A 24,626-nucleotide genomic window follows, 5' to 3' on the forward strand; every position below is an offset into this window, starting at 1 on the left:
CCAGTTGCAAATTTTGCTTCATGCCTGTGATGCAACTAAAGCCTATTGGCTTTTAAAATAAAAGGGGATAACCCTTCATTGTGTATCACCCAAACTTCATGTTTGAACAGGAAATACATCAACACAGGAAAGAAACAAATTCATCATGTGATTTCATGTTGTCTTTGAAATCTCAGAGTCATGGCTGGACGGATGCCAGTGGTGTTTATTCATTGATTCAAAGCGGCGGCTGTGCCCTTGAGGTCCCTTCCTCCTGCTTACTAGAGTCAAGGCCTTTAGAGACTCATTTTGCCTGCTTACTGCAGCACTGTTTACAGGCCTATGCTAATCAGTGAGCCACTCTAGTTAAAAAGAGGTTTGGACTTTGGAGTCCTCTTAAAGTGTATCTTAATACCTACTTTTACTGCAAGAAAATACTGCTGATTGTAATTATGTTGATACTGCTGATATGTAATTATTGTTATTGCCTAACTTAATACGATAACTTCATGGTTCTCACCTGGTTTTCCTTCAGGACCTAGATTTTACATTGCACATGAAGTGGCAGCCCAACACCTTACCAAAATTTTTCATCGTACAATTTTACATTTCAATGGCTTTCTGCATTGAAAAATTTACTGCACATAACACATTGTGGTTAGCACTAGCCATTTATTGTCCTCTTAGCAAATTAACCCATATTTAATGGGACATGGGTCATATTTTCTTTTACTTTGCATTGTCTTTTTCATGGCTTTTGAGGATGAGGGCATGTCACGCAACCTGTCCATGTTGGCATCTGCCTAATTTGGCTAGCGTCTACCAAGTGACAGATAAATATGTGTGAAAAATTATATATATTTAAATTGATGCAAAAGGAAACGCCGATGTGAGGGATGTAAGTACAGTCAATTATAAGCTCAATATGTGGTACTGATTTATAACTTGGTATTGTTCGTTCAGCTGACAAAATATTGAAAATGACTTACCAAAAGATCACCAGTGAACAAAAAGCTCCAGAAAATATGGGTTGTGAAAATGTAAGACTGTACAACCTTTTGAACTGTACATTCGTCCCTCACAGCCTCATTTTAATCTCTGTCAAATTAAATATGCTGTCTACACTGACTAACATCCAGTGGTTAGAGAGAAAGCGAGAAACATCTGGTCTCTTATCCTTTAAACGGCTGGTTAAAAGCTTAATACGTTTACAGCAGCAGAAGCTTTTTCATACATTCACAGAGTATCTTCATGCAGCAGACAGGCAGCTATTGTTGGATGCATAATGTCTTTTGATGCATCTCAGTTGTATTAATCACCGTAGCAACTGAAGATGAGTCAGCAGAGGTTCACAGCTGCACCCTGACATTTGAAGCATCATCATCATGTGTGATGGTGGAAGGAAGGGTTCAGTTTTTGAAGATGGGCCTCATAATTCCCTGCATGATGGAAACTGTGTACAGATAGCATGCTGGAAAACCAGGTCACACCAGCCTAATGTGGTCACGCTGGTCAACCAGTTCAAGCTGAGCTTTAGGATATGGTTAGCCAGCTCAACCAGGTCCCAACTAGTTTAGTTAATGTGGTTGACCTTGACCCTGTTGGCTGGTTTGTGCTGCTTCAACCTATGATTTGGGACATGGTTAAACAGTTCAACAAAGTCCCCACCAGCCAAGTCAAGGTGGTTTACCAGCCCTAACCTGTCCTCAGCCCCATCATCTGGTAGACTAACTGGTAGGCAAGCTGGTCAGCCAGCTGGTCAGCCAGTTCAAGTTATGCTTTGACACATGGTTTACCAGCTCACCCACGACCCAATCAGCTTACCCAAGGTAGTTTATCAGCCCTAACCAGGTTGACCTCGGCCAGACTGGTTGAAAGTCCAACTCTCAACCATCTAAACCAACTTGGACCAATTAATGACCATAAATAACCAGCTTCAACCAGCTTGAAACCATGTACAACTAGAAGTACCATCAAAAGCTGGTTTTAGCTGGATTTCACTATCAAAAATGTACTGTTGTAATTAGAGGTGAACAGATATATCGGGTTTACTGAATAATCGGTGCCGACAGTTGCTTTTTGGAACAATCAGTTATCGGCAAAAATCTATGCCGATAGTTTTTATATTATTTTGTCATTTCAAAATAAGAGTCCCCTGTGTGATTCAGACTTGTTTATACTTAAAAGTCCTGCATTATTCACCAAATCTTGTACACTCTATGCTTAAGTAGCAGTGTTATTCTTCATCAAATCAGTGGAGCAGTAATTGTTTATGTATGAGTCATCATCCCTGGGCTTGTAGCTGGTCTAACCATTTCTGACGCTGCTTGGAGTTTGTGTTTAAGTGAGTGGCAATGAACGCTTCATTCAACAGATGGATTGCCACAGATGGAAAGTTGTCAAACTTCTGCCACTCTATTCTCGTTATTGCCAAGTTCCTGTCACACCAACCCCAGCTTGATTTGTGTGTGTGTGTGTGTGTGTGTGTGTGTGTCTGGACACAAATGTGTTTCTTTGTTTACAAATTTCAGATCAGTTCCTACCAATGTTAGACATTTACTTTTTATTAAGGGGCATATTTGACTCCTGAAATTGATTTTTAGGGGTATTTTGGACCTTTATCAGAACATTTTTATATAAAAACACAGTGTGCTGTTTATTTATGCCACATTACGTTAAACTCATGCTCAAATAGATACTATTTTTAAATATTTGAGGCATGTTTTTCTCAATTTTCTTGCTATTTTTGCCACGAGCCTTGCTTTAAGAGAGAGTTCACCCAAAAAAATAATAATTCTGTCATAATTTACTCACACTCATGTTGCTCTAAACTCGTATGACTTTCTTTTTTCTCTGAAACACAAAAAGAGATGGCAGAATGTCTCAGTCACAATTCATTTTCATTGCATTTTTTTTGTCTTCCATACAATGAAAGTGAATTATGACTAAGGCTGTTATTCTACCTTACATATACTTTTTGGTTCCACATAAGAAAGCAAGTTATTTTGGGGTGAACTGTCCCTTTAATTTCTGAACCACTAATGCTTCACCTTTCTCCTCTTGTGAAATTGAGCTTGCAAAATAGTTTTGAAGGTTTTCGCTATTTTTTTTTTTTTTTTTAAAGTAATTGTTACCTTTTTCGCTCAGCAGAGAACAGTACAGTTCTCTCATCCCCAGGCACAGGATTTGTAGTATGATAGAGTATTTGTTCCAGCGTGAAGGTGTTTTTATCTCACATTCTCATTAGCCCTTAGCAGTGCTCGTTAGCGTCCGAAGGATTCACTATTTCCACAGACGCATTTTTCAGAATAGTGCTATACATGTATATATTGACACATGCACTGTTGCATAAAAGGTTAGATGCTCTCAGCTAATTCGATGAGTGGAACAGGATATGCTTTAATTTCCCAAGCTGTTGCATCTGTCATGCTGTTGAATCTTCATTTATGTTGTCGCACCTATAGGCTCGTAACACTTTTAGAAGCAGCATTGAGTCCTCATTATGGGTTTTCATGGTGTTGAGGAAGCCACTTTAAAAGTTTGGCATGCCAAGCTACTAGCTACTCATAATTTAAAGTAAATAAACTACAGTCAAGCTACCCTTTTGAAAAAGATGTTAACAAAAAGCAGCTAACTACACTGAAGCTACAGCATTTCAAGGGGTATAACTATATATGGGGACACTATACTGTAAAAAGGCACCGTCCTTCGGATGAGACGTTAAACCGACATTAAAATCCCAGGGCAATTCTCGTAAAGAGTAGGGGTGTACCCCAGTGTTCTCAACAAATTACCTCCATTGGCCCTTATCTATCATAGCCTCCTAATAATCCCCATCCCTGAATTGGCTTCACCACTTTACTCTCCTCTCCATCAATAGCTGGTGTGTGGTGAGCATACTGGTGCACTATGGCTGCCGTCGCATCATCCAGGTGGATACTGCACACTGGTGGTGGTTGAAGAGAGTCCCCTGTTCACTGTGTAAAGCGCTTTGAGTGCCTAGAAAAGCGCTATATAAATATAAGGAATTATTACTATATTAGTGTCATGTTATATAATTTATTAAAAATATCAGTGTGCTATTTATTTTTTATGACAAAAATCTCAATTAGGGTGATAGCATCAAACACATGAATAAAAAGATAACTAATAAAACTAGAAAATGTATATAGTAGGGGTGGGTAAAAATGTAGATTTTCAGATGTTTTTCAATCTTCATTTGAATCTCGATATCGATTCTTAAATCAATGAGAGGAAGTCACTTGCATTAGCAAACAAATTTTAGTGCTATATGTGACTAAAATGTATATATTTGGCAACTGGCTGATAAATGTTTACATTTCATTCACTAGTAATTGTTTAGTATAGTGGTGGAGTATTCAGCAGTGAGATCCTTTCACTGCGAGTTGAGAGTAAAAGTTGTTCCGTGTTATGTGTGTGTCTCCAAAGACAAGATCTACGCGTTCCATTTGTTATTGAATAATGTCTCTCTTAAAAAGCCAAAATGTGACCTAAATAATGAAAAACCAATAAAAGATGATCAGTAAAATTAATATCGTAATGGTCCCCTGTATAATTAAAAGCATTAGCTGGGAGAGAATTTCTTTCAAATGTAAGCAAAAAGGACATTACAACTGAAATATACCCATATGAATCGATATCCAATCAAATCAAAATTGGAAAAGAATCAAGAGCTTGTGAATCAGAATCGAATTGGGAAATCTGTATCAATACCCAGCTCTAGTCACCTGTATAATTAACACCATTAGCAGAGAGAGCATTTCTTTCATATGTTAACAAAATGAACATTGTAACTGAAATATTCCCTGATGAATTAATATCGAATCAAATTGAGAGCTTGTGAAACGGAATCCAATCAAATTGGGAAATCCATATCAATACCAGCCCTATTATATAGTGAATTTTTAATGCCAAATGGCAATATTTAGCCAAATACTGGGAAGTTTGGGTATACTATTGTGTGATGACTCCAATTAATCATTGAATCTTTTTTTTACTGTCAATACGAACAGATTCACTAAAATAAATCTTCATAACGCAACTTGTGAGAGGTATTCTAGGAGTTTTCATTTTAGGGCTGTGCAATAAAAATATTATACGGTAATGGTCGCTTATTATCCTTGATATTGTAATTGTGATTAATTTTAATTTAATTGAAATTTCTTAATACTGTACTATAGTTGCTATACGTCATGTAGGCTACATCCAAAACAAGCTAAAAATGGTGTTCTTAATTTACTTTATTGCTGTTTTATGTATTTATAAATCCAGCAACTAATAACATTAATAAATTAGTAGAAATTCCCAGAGGTGGTACCTGAAAGAACAAAAAAACGAGTAGATCATGAACTCCGTTAAAGAACCTGCAAAACATTTCCAGGTAGGATCTAGCATAGCTCGAAATACGGCGACATACTCCTTTATTCCTCACAGTGTGCTTTGACCCTGTGGTTGTTGGAAGTGTTTCTCTCTCAGTGGAGATCGGGTAGCAGAGATTCCATCTTAGTTCCCTGCTGTAAGACTTGTGTACTGGAGCGAAACCTGGAACAGGGAGTGGACGACGGTGAGAGAGAAAATGAGGGGGAGGATTACAGAGATGTATAGTAGAAGACGTGTGCTAGTGCTGAGAGAAGACGATTGAAGCTCCACGTGTACTCAGACTCGCTCAGGAAACTTCAGCTCTAGGACACATTCATTACTGATGACTGTGTGCCTTTGTGTGTGTCTGACTTGGAATCTCATTTAATATACCGTGCCTTTATTTCCTTTGTGTCTGAATCAGAGACTGATGGATATTTCGCATTTAATCGAGTCTCTCTCTCTCTCTCTCACTCTCACTCTCTCTCTCTCTCTCTCTCTCTCTTGAATATGTTTTATCTGCAAATAATAGCAGCTGTTTTGTTTTTTTGTATCTCACTCCTCCTCACAGAATCACATAGATTCACATTACTAAACCTACATTTTTTGCAAAATTATTTTTACATGCCTCTTTATATGTATAACAGCAGCAACACTGGAGGTGCTACACTCTTAAGAAAAATGGTTCAAAATAGTACCAAATAAGGGTTCTTTGGCTTGTAACAATAGCGGAACCTTTTTGGTGTTAAATAAAACCCTTTTTTAAAGGTTCCATAAAGAACCTTCCTTTGAAAGTGCTATTTAGAACCTCAGTAGTGCTATAAAAAACCTTTTTGATGCAAGGAGGGTTTTTTTTTCTACCCGTCTATATGTCTGCTCCTATAAAATATTATAGCCTAAATTATGATTTTACATTTAAATATAACAAACAAACAAACAAACAAACAAATCAATAAAAGCAAGGCAATTAAGAACTTTTATTTTCAATTTAAATGAAAAATGTTATTAATGTCATTATGCTTTTACAGCAATCATTAGTTGAATACATTAATAAATTACTGTGATTAAATAATTCAAAATGCATAAATCACTCTCATTAACAAATACATCAACAAATACATAACGTAAAAGAGTCAATAAATGCATATGCAAATGAAATAGCAGACCCCTACTTTGCTCCACACATTAAGGCTGAGATAGAAACTTGTACATTCTTTTATCTTTTATATAGAGAGTATTTTTCTTCCATACTGACAACCAATCCTTCAAGGAAGAACAGCATCCCATGAAAACACAAAATAGATATAATGAAGGCTAAACTGAAGGCTTCACTAAAATATCTGCACAATCCTCTATGATGTCTTCACCATCCATCACTTTGTATTTTGGTGTATTTGAGTGGCAGCCCCTCTCTGCAGGTAATGAGGTTGTGGGGTCCAACAGTGTCTGTCTGAATAGAAATACGCAATTACTTTCAGAGTCAATGTTTTAATATACGTAGACAATGTAATTGAGCCCTTCACAATATGAAAAAGAAAAAGTGAAATAGTGTGATAGGTTTTTATTTTATTTATTCATTTATTTATTTTGTGATTGGGCAAAATGATTATGCATAAACCCAAGTAAATACACTATATGGCCAAAGGTTTGTGGACACCCCCTTCTAATTAACGAATTTGGTTACTCCATTAAATCCAGTAAAGAAAAGTCTTAATGTTTCTTTATGTAATGGCTTGGGATTTGTGTGCTTCCAAATTTGTGGCAACTGTTTGGGGATAGCCCTTTTCTGTTCCAGCATGACAATGCCCCTGTGAACAAAGTGAGGTCCATAAAGAAATGGTTTACTGTGTCTGGCGTGGAAGAAATTGACTGGCCTGCACAAAGCCCAGACCTGAACCCCACTGATCACTTTTGGGGTGAACTGGAACAGCAACTGTAAGTCAGGCCCCATCGACCAACATCAGTTCCTGACCTCACTGATAGCCTTGTGTCTGAATGAGAGCAAATCCCTGCAGCCATGTTACTACATACAGTATAGTGGAAAGCCTTCCCAAAAGAGTGGAAGCTGTTATTACAGCAAAGGGGGAAATTGATACCTAAGGTTTTGAAATCAAATGTTCATCAAGCACATAAGATGTCCACAAACTTTTGGCCATATAGTGTAGTTGAAACATTCCAAAATTCTATATGGATCACAACTTCAGTCTTTATCACTCACTTATTGGAGAAGCGGAGAGAAGTATCCTCACCAAACACAGCTGGAAAACATAGTGTAGCTGCTTTTTAACTGTAAACCTATGACGCAAAGAAATTACATTGTATTTATTAATTACAGTGTATAAATTAATGGCTAAAAAAGAGAGATGAAAGTACTTAAAACTCACATAATCTGATAGCTTTTAGGCAGGCATATGCTGTTATCAGAACAGACAATGAATCATACCCTGGGTGGGATGGATACCTGAAATAACAATAAAAATCCAAAATTACCCCCTTTTTCAGAAAATTCTGTCAGTATTTTAAACAAAATGACAGCTCACCTCTTGAGTTGGTCACTTGCATTTTCTGGTCGAGATCTATAAAATAAAAAAAAAGACAAACTTATTGCTAGGAAACCACCAGTTAGTGAAAGTTTTACTTTGTAAAGGTTAAAACTTAAAGTGCTTAATATGGACTTGCTCAACATTTTGCAAAAACTTACCCGTGCTCTGTCATGCAAATGCTTAAAATAGTAACAGCTTGTGGAAAGTTCCGCCATACATTACTGTAAATACTTCTAGGATGTTTATGACGTGAATGAGCTGAGAAAATGCAATCTCCCCAACATGAACATTTACAGCCATAGCGGTAACAAAACTGGTATAAATCATGACTTCAAATTTGCCAAACCTCTTACAAAAAATGTTTGCTCCCAAACAGCACATTTACGATAAACTGTAAACTTTCAATTCACCACGGTTTCACTTTTTAAAAAACTGCAAGTAAAGCGAAAGAAAAGTAAGCAAATGCTCACTCCCATTTAACTGAGCTATTGGGATTTTTTTCCCCCTGAAAACATTCCTGCTAAAACTAAAGGTTCGAATGTTTCAGCGACATATTTAAAATATATATATATATATCAAGTTTACCTGTGGTGACACAGTCTGTGTAGCTGTCAATTGAGCTGCCAGGACTCCAGTGCTGTGAGTCAACCAATGACGCAGTGGCCTTGAAATAATTTATTGACAGTAATATTCAAAAAACCAAAGGGCGAATAAAGAACCCCTAATGCCTGATGCAAAGAATCATTTCAGCACAAAAGTGTTCTTCAGGAAGATATGGTTCTAGATAGAACTATTAAGGTCAGTAAAGAACCTTTGAAGAACCATCTTTATTTAGAGTGTACAATAATAATGGCTGTTCAATTAATAAAACTTTAACACATCACAAATAAAAATAGCAAATTAACATATCAGTTCATAAACACATACTTTTCACCCTATTCCTCACACAATGCTATTTTATGACATAAAAACACTTTTACTATAGTGCATTTTAATGTTTGCATTACATAACCAACTATATTTACAGACTTGTTCAAACATGATCAAATTGCACTCAACTTGTAAACCGTTGCACTTGTGATGCATAGGACCGAGGTACGAGTCTTAAAGAGCATGCAAGTCGACATGTGAGCCAAAAGTGATATAGAAGCACCTCAAAATGACATGGTTGATTCAGCAACTACATTTTTCATCTCACATTTGCTTTTTATGACACTATCGGTTAGGTTTAAGGTTTAGGATAGGGAGGTAGGTTTTGTTGATTTAAAACTCAATAGAGCAATAATCTTAAAAACCTCTTCTTTTTGGGAGAACATTTAAATTGCTTTTAGGGCGACACAGTGGATATATCACCTTGGAACTGATGTGATACGTGTAAGGAACCATGTAATGCAACTTTGCAAAACTTTTGCCACCGTCACGTAATTTTCATGAGATCAGGCTGGAAAAGGGTTTTTCAATGAGAAAAAAATGTAGGGCGGGACTTGAGATCAGAAATTGATTTGATCGTGCACTCAGGTAGCTTTATAAGGTTTCTTTGCCAGCAGTAGAGGGACATGAGTAGTCAATGAGTTTTATGAATTAGAACAATGTCTGAGATTTGAATCTAGTCAAGTATAGCTGAGTCTGGTCAGTCTCATTCACAGGATATAAACAAATCCATCTTGATGGTGTTCAATTGCCCTGTGTATTTGTATGTGTGTGTGTGGAGTGATACAGCAGCAGTGGTTGTGAGTCTTTCTCCTTTAATGAAGCTTAAATTTAGCCTCAGTATAAAGCGCTCATTTAAATCAGAGGTTGGGGGTTACAGACTAGAGTGGGCCGCAGGCTGAATGGAGACAATGGCATTCAGTTTAACAAGCTTGAACAGGTTGTTATCTCAACTTTGTACTGATTTGATTGAACTGCTCTTTAAAGGATGCAAACACTCAAGCTCTTTACATGAGTCAGTTTGTACGAACATATTCCTAGCACAGTATGTTTCTTAATTCTTTATCATATCATACAGCTGTTCTAAGAAATGGTGGTCTCCTGTGTGTCCTTAATCTTTCTTCCTTTTTCGTGTCTGCAATTAACCACATTTAAAGGAATAGTTCACCTAAAATTTTTAGATCTGTCATGTATTCTAAACCTGTATGAACTTTTATCTTCCATAGAACGCAAAAGGAGATGTTTGGCAGAATGTTCAGACTGCTCTTTTCCGTACAATGAAAGTGTGGGGGACCAGGGCTATCATGCTTCAAAAATGATAAAAAAAAAAACAACACAATAAAAGTATCATAAATGTGTCTATACGAATTGTGCACTATAGTCCAAGTTTTCTAAAGTCATATGATAGCTTTGTGTGAGTAACTGAAAGAAATGTAAGTTGTTATTCACTGAAAGTATACCCCTCTGCTGTTGCTCTTAAATTTCCTTTGCACTTCATCAACAAGTCATTACTTTTATGGTACTTTCATATTGTTTTTTTGTCATTTTTAGAGCTTGATAACTTTCATTATATGGAAGTCACCATTCACGAGACCATTCTGCTAAACAAATTAGTTTGAACAGAAGAAAATAATGAAAGTTTTGTACAACATTTACTCATTTACAAAGTAAATGAGTAAATGATCACAGGGTTTTTATTTTTGGGTGAACTATTCCTTTTAAAGCCTTGTATTTTACTTTTGAACAGGCCAGAACTAAATAAAACACAACTTTAAGAATCTCAGAAGAGTGTTTGAGTCTCACAGTTCAGCAAAGAGAAAAGCCTAGTCATGTGTCTGGAGGGGGTGGAGAGAGAGAGAGAGATAGAATGCATGGGGTTTTTGTTTATTGGCCGCAAAGCATGTGATAGGGCTTACGGTCCATTCCTGAGTCATTTAGCTCTTTGAGGTGATCTGGTGGAATGTCTTCGGCGACTGAAACTTAGCTGAATATTCTGTTTGGCTGTGATGCCTTGATAATATCTCCTACTAAATAAACTGTGCTTATGTGTGCAATGTCAGAGCCTCTTCGTTTCAAACTGCTTGTCCTCTGGTGTCCTTTTGGTTTTGTTCTTAACAGCGTGCACACACACACACACACACACACACACACACACACGTATGCACAGATGGCTCTGGCTGTGACGGTGTTGGTGACAAATGTCAACACCTTGCCCCTTAACCAAAGTTCAAACCAGGTAAAAGGATAGAATTTAAATTTGTGGGTGAACTATCATCATTTACTCACTCTGATGTTGTTCCAAACTATATGATATTATTTATTTTGTGGAACCCAACAGGAGATGTTTGACATAATTTTCAAGGCTGCTATTTTCCAAGTGGAAGGTGAACAATGGCTGTTAATCTACTAGGGATGTGCCCGAGTAATCGATTAATCGAGTACTCATTCAGTATTAAATATTCAACTGTATATAACACTACTCAAATATTGCAGTTTGATTTTCCTTTATGCATTTGCCTGCCGTGGGCAACAAGGAAACTGCTTCTCTAACCTAAATATTTCCGTTAGTTCTCCCAAAAATAAAATTCTGCCATTTATTTAAAGTGGTTGTATCGCTTCGGAAGACTTTGAATGTATGTTTCTATGTGAGGTTTTTTCTTTCTTTTTTCAGTTTTGAATTTAGATTTGATTGTTTATGCATATTGCTCATTTTTTAATAAGAAAAACAGATTGAAAAGTTGAGAGTTGAATTTAAATTCTAAATTTCAAGTAATCGATTACTCGTTTTTTTCATGTGTTAGAGTACTCGACTACAAAATTACTCTAAATGCACATCCTTAAAATCTACCATTAATGCACCGTAAACATCAACTTCTGAAGCCAAACAATTGCTTTGTGTGAGTCATTATTCACTGAAAATCTTCCCTTCCACTATAGCTCTCAAATCTCATTTGCACTTGCTCTCAATTCAAAACATTCAAACTAGGGATGTACCGATGTGAAAAATTTTGGTTGATACTGATTTTAATCAAAAAACTATTGGCTCATACCGATATCAAAACCGATATTTTGCCACTTACCTTATTTTGACATCAGATAACTGTTTTGCTCAGAAATTATTTTTTTAAAATGTACAGAGAGGTACAAAAGCTTTTTATTGTTCTAAAAGTACAACATTCCATGGGAAGATAGACTGGGCCTGTTGAACACATGACAGGCCAACATTTTTAAGATAGCCACAATGAAAGATAAATAGAAGATAAAAAGATTAAAAAAATACATTGAAAATAACTAATATGACATATCACAGCATGATGAGCGATGTGAAAAAAACATTATTTTGTACTTCTAAAACATTTTTGCACTTCTGTTTTTGCAGTTTAAAACAATAGAACTCACATTTTACATGTTTGTACTGTATATAACAGAACATGACAAATTCATATTATGCATATGTTGGGATATTCCACAGAAATGTCAACCACATCATTGAAAAATAAAATGTTACCAAAGGAACAAAACAACCTTTTACTGTAAGTTTTATTGTGGTTTAATGGATAATGCTGTCCAGACCGCTAGAGGGTGCCACTTGCTTACACAATGCTGACTGAATCTCTGAATGCTGTCTATTTTTAAACTTTCAAGGATTAGTAATCACACAAGACTGTATTGTGCTTTAAATATCTTCTATCTTCTATTTAACTCAATGAATCGTGCAGCCTTAATAGGTAAGTGCAGCTTTCACAACTGTCACTTCTGTAACGACGGATTTACCTCAATGTGAGAACGATAATGATAAAAATTTAAATATGACATGTTCTTGGGAGTGCCAACCCTTCAACATTCTGTGGCTATCATTATTTCTGAATTGTGCATTTAAATTCACTGAGTTTTAAAGTATAATGACAATATAAAGCATATGTTTTTCATATCATCGTTTTCATGCTTAAAACAGATTTGCCGATGGTATAAATTTGGTCAATGATTGGCTGATAAATATCGCCAGCCGATACGTCGGTGCATCCCTAATTCAAACATGTCGTGTAGTGATTAGTCATGCGAGCTCTGGTCTTTTCCAGACTTGTTTCACCCTGTATAGAGAATAAGGCTGTAAAACATTGTGCTAGGCTAAAGTAGACAAAAAAATCTCATGCATATGGGCAACTTTTGAACTGATTGTTTTTTTAAGTGTGTCTTCAGTTTACTTGAGGGTGTGTGGCTGGCACTTGACGCTCCAGAATGTTTTAGTGCTGCGAGGGTGGGATTTGGGAGCATGACAAAGACTTGCTGTGTATTACATCACTTCCTTTAGATGTCTTGATGAGTAGACCTCTGTGTCCCATGTTAGTGCCCTTCCTCTTGATCTGTCTGTCTTTGTTGTTGTCTTTATCTGTCTCTTTCTGTTACTTTCTTTCCATCAAACTATCTCAAATAAGTATTTCCTCACATTCGGTTAACTTCACCCATACACACAGATACCCATACAAACATTCCTACCTGTGCTAAGTGTTATTCAGGCCACGTCACTAATCCATTTTCATTTGAAAACGCATTATGACTCCCATTCACACTGTAATAATGTTTTCCTCCATGAAAAACTAAGACTTTCGAAAACGCTCTCCATAACTGCATACTATGAAACTGAAAACAGAAGTTTCAAACTTGCACACTAGAGAGCGTTCTGAAGGAGTGTTTGATGGATAGAAATGTGAAAGATTAGAGCATAAGATTCGTTGAATTTATAAAAGTACAACTGGACCGTCCTGTCTGAAATTGTCTCAAATTTCGTAACCTTTGCTTTTATGTCAGTGCGTTACTTTTGCAAACCCTTGTGTTTTTACACTACAACCTTTGTAAACACAGTGGCTCTATTAAAACATTTTTCTGTTTGTTTGAACATCCTGACCAGCCTGTCACAGTTACGTTGTCCCAACCAATGATGTGAGTTTGGGGTGGGACTGGCTGTTTTCCGACCAATGGGAGATGGTAGGAGTGTTTGGAAACCTGTTGAAAGCAATCATTATTTTTGTAAAGCCGTTTGGTGACACTAGTTGCACATAAATTATACACTTTCAGTGTTTGCTGGGTGACAAACTTCTGCCTTGTAGTTTCCTGGTTACAGCTTTTGCTACATTCAGTATCAGATGTTAGAAATACAGATTGATATAATATGACTGGAAGACTCCTGTGTTTTTTTTTTTGTTTGTTTGTTTTGTTTTGTTTAGTGTAACCTTATTGTCAAAATTACTTGGTAGCTGTAGAAAGATGTCCTGAGATTTATAGAGACAGTTGAGCCAATAGTCCACTACAAACAGCCCGAGCCTACTGCTTTGAGCTTTTAATCTTAGCTCTGCTTTTATTTTTATGACTACTTTTATTCTTAATTAAGGCCCTGTTCTGAACCCACCAGATGAGCTCCACTCATATCGGAAAGGATATACCCATCAGTAAGGCTGTTATCGGCTTATTTTGTGATAGTGGCTGATGATTAGACCTCCATTTTCTGTTAGATTCACAGTCTATCCATTCTCCTTGAGAGGAGCTTGTTTTACTTTTCCTTTGTTCTTTTAATCTCAAACTGTCTTTTTCCACTCTCCATTCTCTCAACATTTTCGCCATCCCCACCTTCTGCCAAGTCTGGGGTCAGTCCTGCATAGAAGGCTGGATGGTTCCCGCTTTGAAGTGCATTTAGAGCACCGACTCCTTTGTTCCTCTCCTTGTTCTGCTGTAATTTGATTGGCCTAGGCCACTACTCTGCCAGTAGTCACATATCACTGGATGTGGAACACCACATGGGCCTCTTGTTTCCACAAAGGTTGGAAAATGCATCTGAAATCAAGGGAGAGAGGGGGAATACAGGACCGGGTGGGTGGAGGGTGGAGGAGCCCCTGAAGACTAGGCGCACTAGATATGTTATCATTTTCCCCTAAATCCATACATCATTTCAACAAGGCAGATGTATTAACTAGGGCGGGGCGATCTATATTGAATGTTCACTGTAAAATCGCGATGATTTGCTGGCAGTACTAAAGCAAGCTACATTGTAAATATCGCAATGATTTTAAAACTCATGTAATTTCTGCCACACTTGTGCCACTGAATGGAATTGCAAAAATAACCAATGTTTTCAAAACAGCTTTCTGAAATGACCCTCATCTGTCGTTTCAGAGTGAACGAACAAATAACTCGCCCCAACTAAGGCCATTGGTTCAGTCAACATTGTTGGGGTGGGTCTAAACGGGTCGGTCAAAACAAACACAAATTTTTATAGTGCCACAGAGACAGTTTTTACGGTTTTCGAGAAAATTAACCTTAAAGTTAATGCACTTTTATTTCGGTATTAAGTTTCCTGAAGACTGTGTCAGTAGACTAGTTTACGATGCTTCCTTGTCTTGAGACAAAGCTGTTTATAAAGCATCTTTGATTCAAACTGATTTAAATTGATTTAGTAGTAATCACGGTGTTAATAAATTTTTTAAATTAATAATAAGAAAGCTCAATTTTCCATGAATCAGTTCAAAATGTCCAATTTAATAAATTCTTATTCAACGATTCAATTGCATTATCACTCAAAAAATGTTCATGGAAGTCTCCATCACATTTTTTTTACATATACATATATATTAATGTTTTAGTAAAAATATATGTTGGCAAATACAGTATTGCTGTTTATTACTATTTATTATTTTGGTGCATTTACACTCACTGTGCACTTTATTAGGAACACTATGGTCCTAATAAAGTGCCCGACATGGTCTTCTGCTTTTGTAGCTCATCCGCGTCAAGGTTTGACGTGTTATGCATTCTGAGATGCTATTCTGCTCACTACAATTGTACAGAGTGTTTATCTGAGTTACCGCAGCCTTTCTGTCAGCTCGAACCAGTCTGGCCATTCTCTGTTGACAGGACTCGACATTAAGCATTGTGATGTGCTTGTCCTTCGGACAAGTAAATTGGTCATTCACTTGTCCGAGTAAAAAAGTTACTTGTCCAGAGAGAAAAAGGACATGTATTGGTTACATGCTCAAGTAACATGTCAGAGTTTCTGTTGTATGTTTTCTAAAATTACGTCATGGCCATCCTAATATTATTATACCTATGCAATCAACTAGATTTTCTGGGACAGAAATGTAAACTGCGCTGGGTAGGGGAGGTTATTTTATGTTACATGTACGCATGGTAGTCAAATAAAGGAAAGCATCCATCACCATCATTTACAGCAGGGGTGCTCACACTTCTATGGAATAAGATCTACTTTTCCATCATGTCATTGCAGCAAGATCTACCATACACAATATATACATTTATCACAATACCAAAATTTCAGTAGACTTTAGTGAAATTTGATGATTTTTGATACCAGCTTCAATACCACAACAAATAATAGCCTAACACTAACTAATTTGTTTATTATAAAATAATTAAGTTCTCAAGTTATTATTCAAGAGTAGTAAACAGTCAGTAATAAAATAAAATAAAAGCAATGAATAGAAGAAAAAAAAAACTAACAAAAAAACTGGAGAACATAAAAAATACAAATTAAGAAAACAGTGCTTTTTAACAGCTTGTTAACAGTATCAAGTATTCAATTAAACATTCAGAATTAATTTGACATAAAACTATTACTGGTCTTCCCTGTATGAATAATACTTTAATACTTTTATACTAGAGTTATACAAGTAAAGTTATCCAGCCAAGAGCAGCGAGTGGTTTTGTCATTTTTTTGTTATTGTTGTTTGATTAATATTAAGGATACACTAGACAGCGGCAGATCTATTAGGTTATATTTAAACGTTGTACATTTCGATAAAAATCAGCTTTTCCCCCAATGTTTACATTCACTTTAGACATAACACTCTGTGTTTACATGAACACCTCACCAAGACGGGCATTTTGGCAGAATTTCTAAATGTATTTGACCGTTTAGGCACAAGCGTTCTTGGAGCATGTAAAGCGCACCGCACACACACAAGCTGCCTGTCAGTCAAACAGCGCGCAGCTACTATATCGCTAGGAAATGATAAAATTACGCACTCACGATTTTTTTCAACAGCTGAATAAAAACATAAACTTTGTAATAATTGACACAGGCCTATGCTACATTACAAATATAGCCAGTTATTTTTTCATTATTGTTGTTTAAATCAGGCTGCTTGTCCAGTTGGGCAAGTAAAATACTCTTTAACTTGCCCCTTTTAAAATCCACGTGTCCCGGACAAGCGGACAAGTGTTAATTTAAACAACCTCTTCAAAGCCTCTACAGCCACTTGACTAATCATTATAGAGATGAAAAAAAAAAAAACTAAAAAACAATGCAACTAAAGAGGCCCCGAGACTCTTGTCTGACTGAACTGAGCCCAGAGGAAACATCTGCTTTCGAAAAGAGAGAAGAAAAAATAAAAATAAAATCAACACTAGATCTAGAGAGTGTCTGCCAAATGCGTAAAATGTAAATGTAATGTCAAGCCCTGGTTGACCTCTCTCATCAACAAGGCATTTCAGTCCACAGAACTGCAGCTCACTGGATGTTTTTTTGTTTTTGGCACCATTCTGAGTAAACTCTAGAGCAGTGGTCCCCAACCCTGTTGCTGGAGGCCCCCCAACACTACACATTTTGGATATCTCCCTAATCAAACACACCTGATTCAACTCATCATCACGTTAGTGGAGACACCAAAACCTGAATTAGGTGTGTCAAAAAAGGGAGATATACAAAATGTGTAGTGTTGGGGGGCCTCCAGGAACAGGGTTGGGAACCACTGCTCTAGAGACTCTTGTGTGTAAAAATCCCAGGAGATCAGCAGTTACAGAAATATTCAAACCAGCCCGTGTGGCACCAGCAATCATGCTACGGTCAAAATCACTGAGATCACATTTTTTCCCCATTATGATGGTTGATGTGAACATTAACGGAAGCTCCTGACCTGTATCTGCATGATTTTATGCATTGCACTGCTGCCACATGATTGGCTAATTAGAAAATCGCATAAGTAGGTGTACAGGTGTACCTAATAAAGTGCTCAGTGAGTGTATGTATTGAATATCACCGAAAGGCTGAACAAATTAAGAAAAATATTTTTTAGCTATTTCAGCCAGCCCTAGTATCAACTGACGGCATGCTTTGGAAAGGATTTACGTAGAGGGAAATGTGTGGACCGTTCGCTCTCCATGGTCCTGAAAATTAGGCTGGCCTTTAGGCTGACTGTCAGCACATTGACAAGCTCCCATTTGGAGTCTCTCTCTAGATCTAGTGTTGATTTTAGTGAATTTTTTTTTTCCTCTCTCTCTTTTAGAAAGCAGATGTTTCCTCTGGGCTCAGATCAGTCAGACAAGAGTCTCGGGGCCTCTTTAGTTGTGTTGTTTTTTTTGTTTTTTTTTTACATCTCTATAATGATTAGTCAACTGACTGTAGAGGCTTTGAAGAGGTTGTTTACATCTTTCCACCCATTTTATTCTCACAATTCTGTACGTCATGTGGTTTAGTGCCATTAGCAAATGCCTGTAGCTGTAGCAAACATGCATGTTATTCCTCACAAGGTACAGTACTTATACCTCCAATAAATCATCATAATTAAGTTGCTTGAGCTGTTTGTGCATTCTCTCTCGTTATGTGTCTGTCCAAAAGATTTGAGAAACACAAAGGTTTTCTATAAGCAAAATCTTATTATAAATGTATTCTATTAAAATTATTATTTGATGTGGTGTATTTTAAAAAACATTTTGCCTTTGGCTTGGGATTTAGTCATTCTTTTTGTCCTTCTGTTAATTCTGGCCTCTGACAGTAGAGCAATGTTTTAGGCGGATAGGAATTTTGTATTTCAGTAATTTGCTCGGACACGTCATTATACCGATTCTTCAGTTTGTCGTCAGAGAAGAGAAGATCCATGGTAAAGTATGATGCTAGCAACACTGAAGTCATGAGTTTAAGTCCCAGGGAACACAAACATTTTGAATATATGTGACTTGAATGCACTGCATGTCGCTTTGTCTGCCAACTGCATAAATATAATATGAAAATGTTACCCAACCAACTGTTTAATTTCAGAAGATCTAGGAAATTTTTATTTGTGATGTGACTTCTTGAAAATTACATCAAAAAAGCACATCAAATGTCCAAGTTATGTAACCTTTCAGATGTTTTTAACTGTCCCACTGTCATTTTATTCCATATCTAAGTTTGGATCAATTGCAAAACTACACTATTACATTTCTGTTTGTTTCTCAACTGGCACAATTTTGCCATTTTCTTCTTTTAATCACAATTTGTTTGAAGCCATTTATATCTCTGGGTCTATTTTTAATATTGACTAAAAGTAAGCCGCATTAGAAGTAGCCTCAAAGAAATAGAACTGTGTGGATTTGTGGCATCCATCAGTTCATATTATGTTATGCATAATCACAGATACCAATGACAGATCCCCCAGCTATGCTTCAGTGTAAAGGTAGACACCCTACAGTTACCTCAATATTGAATGTAATCTAAACAATAATAATATAAGACCGGCTCCAGATTCAAATTCACCTCACAAGGTGATCTTATGTCCTTGGCACTGTCAGCCTCAGGCTGCACTGTTATAACGATTTATCAACCTGCTACACTTATAGCAGCCAATTAAATATGATCTAAATTGAAACTTGAGGCCGATAGCTTTAATCATGATGGATGCTAATATTTTATAAAACTCTTTCTTGCAAGATTACAATCCACCATATGACCAAGATAGACAGCTTGACATTTGCAAAGAACTTGCCATGAGATATTTCCTTCTGTTTTGATTATCCTAGCGTTTCTTTTGTTTGGAAAATAACAAGCCGCATATTCATGTATTTAAGAATTTTAAGGCCAGATTAAATAGCTTGAGCCCAGATTTTTTTTTTTTTTTTTTTTTTTTTTGTATTTTGACACTGTCATTTTGTTTGGGACTTGGGAGGTCATAGGTCTCGTCCGTCATTGTTTTTTAAATTAGCCAATAGGCTTTAGTTCAAAGTCATAGCCATAAACCATCAGTGAAGCATTGAGAGCATTTGACTGGACAAGAATCTGTGTTATGCAAGTCTAGTGGCTGTTAAATGTGATCATTTCAATGATTTTCAAACTGCTAAAGAAATTTTTAGGTTGATGTCTTGGCTGAGGTCGGCTTCACAGCCACATTGCTGCTCAAGGATACAAAAACCTAATTTACTGTCTAATGGAGATGACAGTCGGTAGTCTGCTGATTTGTCGGCTACTATAAATTTCATAGGCTTCCTTAAACATTTTCAATGCTAAAATAGCAAGGTAGATTTTTTGCTTGCCCTTCATGTTTTATATAAAGGGCACATGATGGAATTGTGGGTGTCGAGTTGTGTTCGTGCATCTGTCTTGACTATAAAAACTTTTAACAGCTGCAGATCTTAGATGGAAAAAAGCATCATCTTTCAGACTGGATGGTCAGATGCAAATGAGAATCGGGATTTTTATACCAGAACAGCTTCCAAGATTGTCAAAATCACGGTGACTGACTAGTTATTTATCAACATACACAGTTAGAATGCTGAAGTAATCTAACTAAAGAGATTCAAATCTGCTTCTGTGCTGAAACAGAGAGAGATTGGCTGTACACTTGTCATTATATTCACAGTTCACAAATACCTTTGATAAGGCAGATGTCTTCAGTTTCGGATACTTCAGGAAAACTGCATTAGTTCAACTGCGTGTTCTTGTGTATGGGTCTCTCTGTTTATGTGTCTATTAAATTGTTTGACTGCATTTAACAACGTTACACAAGCACAATATGCCCTGCATTTTATACCATTTTAAAGCAACAAATTGCTTTCGACATTGTGTGACTTGAAGAGGTAAGGGTTAATGTAATTTCCTCATCCCCAATAATAGGATACAAAGCAATATTTGTTCATCATCCTACTTTGATTCTGCTGGATTTATGATTGAACTTTGATATCAATCTTGTCTTGCTGTGAATTAAGTCAAATTTCCCTCTTGAAAGAAGAATAACACGAAACCCACATAGGTTTTAAAACACCGTTATTTTACTTGATAAGCTTGATAACAATGTGCAAACAGTTTAGCTTGATTACATTGTGCAAACCGTATATGGTCATTCTACGACTATCATATAAGTCATATGCAAGTTATAACTACTTACATAAACATCTGGACTTGTGTATAACGGAACATCTCCTTATGGTTCAACACGCATCTACAAACAACACAGAATGGCAGTGATAGCCAGCTTGCCCTCATCCACTTTCATTCATGTCTTACTTGTTTTATTCAGGTTCCAGGGCTTTTGTAAATCAGTGGTTAGATGGATCAATCAGACGTCTGCATTTTTTCAATTTTCTTGGTGCAAAGGGCAAAATGGCATATTTACCTATTTAAATGAATATCAGATGCTAAAACTACATTGAATTATAGTCCTTACCAGGAATATACTTTAACGTCTGTTGTTGGTTATTCTTAAGGACTTGCTATTGGCTGTTGTCCGGTGTCCCTGGTTGAAGGGGAGTGGCTGAAAAATAAGAGGGCTTGGTGATGTCATCTGAAAATAAAAGTCTTTTCAAAGGTGGAGTAAGTTAGTACATTTTCTATGAAAGATTACAAATACAAACATTTATTTTTCTTTGAAATAACGTGCAACAATGAATTGTGCTCAATAAGACCAGTAATGTGTTTTATAATGTAAATGTGGTGAATTTTGAGTTCACATTGACTTTAATCAGCAATCTCATTGGTCTAAGTAGAAGAGGACAAGATCAAAATGGAATGACCCTTTTTTTTGTGGGTAATTTGTTGTATTTCCAAGGCATTTACCTTTTCGAATGTAACTGAAAGAGGAAAGGTGATCATAGTAATCATAGGTTCGTTTAAAATCGTGCAGTGCTGTTTTGTATTTACAGCAATGGCTCTGCAATCAGTGAATAACTATCATGTTTGGTCACATTATTAGCCTGCAGCTGTATATGGTGCTCAAGGACACTAAGAGCTAATGACTCGTAAACATATTTTAAGCATAGGAATTAGGATCCATACTGCACTGTGCTGTAGCTTGTGTTAATAGTGTCTAGTTAGTTGATGAACATGAAGAGGAAACCGGCAATAACTGACCTTTACACAGTGTGAGATATTAGAGCTCCCCTATGAGAGAGAAAATTACCATTTACGTGCCTCAGAAACAGTAAAAAGCAGCGAGTGGTTCATGCCATATTTTACTTTATCTCGGTCTGTTATAAAGTACATGGTTTTACTGAGGGCACTTGCAGAGGAGGCTGTTGTTTTCTGCACTGCTGTTCCATAGCAAAGTACTATATATATGTACATGTTATAAATACTGTATTTAAACAGTACAGTATACACCTACTGTATATGTTTTAGCTGGCATGTGAACGGTATATGGCGAAAGAGACTGGGTATTGTGAAATAATATACAAGTCAAGTCATTTTTTTTGTATAGTGCATTGCACAATACAAAATTCAGTTTCAAAGCAGCATTACAGAAAATCATACTGAAGTGTCTTTGTCTTTATACCTTGAAGCCCATAAATATAGACAGTAAATGGTCAACACAACGTTCTAATGCAAAAATTAACATACAGTGCAATGTGCTGTCCAATATGTAAAAAATATTTATCGTCTGAGTCGTGGACTGAATCAGTCAGACAGCTCACTTCCTCATTGAATTTACTCCGATGACTCACTTGCTCACTGAACAGGAGGTTATCACGTCCGACTTCAAATGAGTTGAGAACTGTTACTTTAGTGTGTTTTCCATGGTCAGAAATGAACTTTTCTATGTTGCCTCTTGGAATTGATTTCCAGGGGCATTTTTTTCTAACCTTATGTGTCATAATTTTATGTCAGATACTTCAGTTTAATCAATGACATCGATATGAATAATGAGGTACTGTAGGCTGTTACCAATAAAATTAAATCAACATCACCTAATATTTGTAAGGCTGGGGAACTGGCACTAATTTCCTAGTATAATTTGATTTAATTAGATTCCAATTTTGATTTGATTTGATTCAATATCAGTTCATTTGGGAATATTTCATTACAATGTCAAGAGGCATGTTTTGATAATTACATATTGCCTGATCTCCACACTGCACATTGCGCATTGTGACTAAAAAAAAACTTTCCGTGATAACTTTTTTCCCCAAATTTTTTGGCTATTAAATTAATATAGCTTACAAAACTTATAAATTGCAATGACCCAGAGAAGATGATGACAATGTTTCTCCAGTTTTGGAATGAGGAGCTTATTAAGCAAAACTGTTATCAAGTCACAGAGTAAAAGTGGTTTGTATTGAGTATTATATTATTAATAAAGTTTTATTTAACATTAGGGTTATTTAACAGGATACAGATCAATATTTAAGTCTTTTTTTACAATCTCCACTTTCACTTCTAAATTCTTTTGTTTTTGGCGAGTTGCCTTCTTTGTGCATACTGTACACCTACTTAGAGGTCTGCACGGGCCTTAAAATGAAACCCGAACCCGACCCGTACCCGAGACCGTGTGGCCCGACCCTACCCGGCCCGAATGATACTGTCAGATTTAAGCCTGAACCTGACCTGAATCCGAAGTTGCTTACTATCTAATTTCTTCTCCTAACAAGTACATTTGCAATAGGCTATATATGTAAGCGTATAGGCAACATTTGTAACAGTGGTGAAACAGTAAACATACACAGTTTTAACAAGGCACAGTAGCCCCTTAGTACACTAGAGCAGAAACGGAAAAAAGCATTGCCTTACCGTTTATGCGCTGAAACTTCACCTGGTACAGAACAATATGAAACAATGCAACAGTCCCCTCTATGCAGCCTGAACTTGTTTAGAATGTTGAATCTTTGTGACAGCTGTGCTGAAAACAATCTAGATGTAGTGCAAAGAATGAAACAGAGCACAGGTGTCTCAACATGCGTTTTTGACAATTTGAAGTTATTTTTAACTTGACATGGTGTTTAAAATATGCCGGTCCTGTGCGAGACGCTGAAGAAAAAGAGAGACATGGTGCACGTCAAAGACATTCGTCCAGCATGTGTTTAAACAATGGGAAAACAGAACAGACGTGCGCAAAAACACATTCGGTGTGAACTACCTAGTCCATTCGCACGTGTCTGTGAGTGAGAGCGTGTGCGTGAAATAAGTTCGGTAAGCCTGTTTATTTTTTCATTAATTACAAACCTGAACCCTAAGTCCTACTTGAAAAACTGACCCGAACCCAGCCCGAAACCCGTCGGGTTCTCATGTCCAGTCGGGCCCGGGTCGGGTTGCAGACCTCTACACCTGCTTGGCAGGATGGAGAATTTATGATAAAAAGGACTTAAATATTGATCTGTTTGTCACCCACACCTGTCATATTGCTACTGAAGACTTGGCCACTGGAGTCATATGGATTACTTTTATGCTGCCTTTATATGCTTTTTGGATCTTTAAAGTTCTGGCTACCATTCTTTTGTATTCTATGGCCCTGCAGAGCTGAAATATTATTCTAAAAATATTTGTGTTCAGCAGAAGCAAGTTACATATCTGGGATGGAATGAGGGTGAGAAAATGATGAGAGAATTCTAATTTTTGGGTGAACTATCCCTTTAAAAAACAAGAAACTTGTTGAGGGGGCATTTTTTTGCCTCCATAATTAGAATTTTGGGGGCATTTTTGTCAATTTCAGTGGCAGTTTTGCCTTGAACCCACGTTAATTTCTGACCCTGATGTGTACTTTCTGAAAGAAATGTTAAAATTACTAATTTTTTTGTTTGTTTGTTAGCGAAACGTAATGGAATAGT

The 24,626-nt window shown here is 36.7% G+C and overlaps 1 protein-coding gene and 1 long non-coding RNA gene across 14 annotated transcripts in view; one reads left to right on the top strand and one right to left on the bottom strand.

Annotated features, from left to right (window-relative positions):
- LOC127433534 (neurobeachin-like) overlaps positions 1-24,626 on the top strand; it is a 168,147-nt gene that overhangs the window by 25,299 nt on the left and 118,222 nt on the right. The gene's annotated exons all lie outside the window — the stretch shown is intronic.
- Positions 6,556-8,017, bottom strand: LOC127433538 (uncharacterized). The gene is made up of 4 exons (XR_007895901.1): positions 7,899-8,017; positions 7,743-7,819; positions 7,577-7,653; positions 6,556-6,808 (listed from the first exon to the last, which is right to left on the bottom strand). It is a non-coding gene; the product is annotated as an uncharacterized LOC127433538 (long non-coding RNA).

This window comes from Myxocyprinus asiaticus, chromosome 43, assembly GCF_019703515.2.
Source record: "Myxocyprinus asiaticus isolate MX2 ecotype Aquarium Trade chromosome 43, UBuf_Myxa_2, whole genome shotgun sequence".
NCBI lineage: Eukaryota > Metazoa > Chordata > Actinopteri > Cypriniformes > Catostomidae > Myxocyprinus > Myxocyprinus asiaticus.